Source organism: Petromyzon marinus, unplaced genomic scaffold, assembly GCF_048934315.1.
Source record: "Petromyzon marinus isolate PM22_M1 ecotype Great Lakes invasive population unplaced genomic scaffold, UKy_Petmar_22M1.pri1.0 PM_G_Scaffold_100, whole genome shotgun sequence".
NCBI classification, from domain to species: domain Eukaryota; kingdom Metazoa; phylum Chordata; class Hyperoartia; order Petromyzontiformes; family Petromyzontidae; genus Petromyzon; species Petromyzon marinus.
The window spans coordinates 607501-610000 of NW_027422652.1; positions in this window are offsets into that span (position 1 = coordinate 607501).

A 2500-nucleotide genomic window follows, 5' to 3' on the forward strand; every position below is an offset into this window, starting at 1 on the left:
TGGCTCACGGGGCTGTTAGGGTGGCACAGAAATCCCTCGGAATGGGAAAACGGGTCATTTTCGTGTCGCCACATTGCATGCGAACCGCATGAAACTTCCAGAGGCATTTGCAGCAGAAATGCATGTGCAGTCAAAAAATTGAATATTTTTCACGGATAGACCCCGTGAAACGCTAGAAATTGGCGGGGATGTGTCTCTTGTGGCTCACGGGGCTGTTAGGGTGGCACAGAAATCCCTCGGAATGGGAAAAAACGGGTCATTTTCGTGTCGCCACATTGCATGCGAACCGCATGAAACTTCCAGAGGCATTTGCAGCAGGAATGCATGTGCACTCAAAAAATGTGATATTTTTCACGGAGAGACCCCGTGAAACGCTAGAAGTGGGCGGGGATGTCTCTCTTGTGGCTCACGGGGCTGTTAGGGTGGCACAGAAATCCCTCGGAATGGGAAAACGGGTCATTTTCGTGTCGCCACATTGCATACGAACCGCATGAAACTTCCAGAGGCATTTGCAGCAGGAATGCATGTGCACTCAAAAAAGTGAATATTTCTCACGGATAGACCCCGTGATACGCTAGAAATTGGCGGGGATGTCTCTCTTGTGGCTCACGGGGCTGTTAGGGTGGCACAGAAATCCCTCGGAATGGGAAAACGGGTCATTTTCGTGTCGCCACATTGCATGCGAACCGCATGCAACTTCCAGAGGCATTTGCAGCAGAAATGCATGTGCAGTCAAAAAAAAATTGATATTTTTCACGGATAGACCCCGTGAAACGCTAGAAATTGGCGGGGATGTGTCTCTTGTGGCTCACGGGGCTGTTCGGGTCGCACAGAAATCCCTGGGAATGGGAAAACGGGTCATTTTCGTGTTGCCACATTGCGTACGAACCGCATGAAACTTCCAGAGGCATTTGCAGCAGGAATGCATGTGCACTCAAAAACTTCTATATGTTTCACGGATAGACCCCGTGAAACGCTAGAAATTGGCGGGGATGTGTCTCTTGTGGCTCACGGGGCTGTTAGGGTGGCACAGAACTCCCTCGGAATGGGAAAAGGGGTCATTTTCGTGTTGCCACATTGCATAGGAACGCCATGAAACTTCCAGAGGCATTTGCAGCAGAAAGGCACGTGCACTCAAAAATTTTAATATTTTTCACGCATAGACCCCGTCAAACGCTAGAAGTTGGCGGGGATGTCTCTCTTGTGGCTCACGGGGCTGTTAGGGTCGCACAGAAATGCCTCGGAATGGGAAAACGGGTCATTTTTGTGTGGCCACATTGCATAGGAACGGCATGAAACTTCCAGAGGCATTTGCAGCAGGAATGCATGTGCACTCAAAAACGTCTATATTTTTCACGGATAGACCCCGTGAAACGCTATAAATTGGCGGGGATGTCTCTCTTGTGGCTCACGGGCGCTGTTAGTTAGGGTCGCACAGAAATCCCTCGGAATGGGAAAAGGGGTCATTTTCGTGTTGCCACATTGCGTACGAACGGCATGAAACTTCCAGAGGCATCTGCAGCAGAAATGCATGTGCACTCAAAAACGTCTATATTTTTCACGGATAGACCCCGTGAAACGCTAGAAATTGGCGGGGATGTGTCTCTTGTGGCTCACGGGGCTGTTAGGGTCGCACAGAAATCCCTCGGAATGGGAAAACGGGTCATTTTCGTGTTGCCACAATTGGCATACGAACGGCATGAAACTTCCAGAGGCATTTGCAGCAGAAATGCATGTGCACTCAAAAACGTGAATATTTTTTCACGGATAGACCCCGTCAAACGCTCGAATTTGGCGGGGATGTTTCTCTTGTGGGTCACGGGGCTGTTCGGCTCGCACAGAACTCCCTTGGTCCACCTGATTCGTGCATACAGGCAGCAACTAAAACTCTGTAAACCTGCTGTGAGGACATCTAAACAGTGGACCAGTGAGGCTGTGGAAGATTTGCGGGCGTGCTTAGACTGTACTGACTGGGATATGTTCACGACTGCTACCAATAGTCTGGATGAACTCACAGAGGCTGTGTACATCAGCTTCTGTGAGGACTGCTGTATCCCAACACGTACCAGGGTGAACTTTAACAACAACAAGCCCTGGTTCTCAGCAAAGCTCAAAAGGTTGAGGTTGGAGAAGGAGGAAGCGTTTAGGAGTGGGGATAGAGACAGATTCAAGGAGTCGAAGAACAGGTTTAGCAAAGCGGTGAGAGAGGCTAAACGACTGTACTCAGAGACACTAAAACACCAGTTCTCTACTAACGACGCTGCTTCTGTCTGCCAAAGGGCTCAGGCACATCACCAACTACAAACCCAGAGCGCCCCACACCACTAACGACTCCCGCCTAGCCAACGACCTGAACGAGTTCTACCGTAGATTTGAAAGACAATTGGACTGTCCTGAACCACCCCTTCCCACCCAAGAGGCCCCATCCCCCACCCATACTACAGAAACGACTCTCTCCTTTCAGGAGGGAGAAGTTAATGGGCTTTTCAAGAGGCAGAAT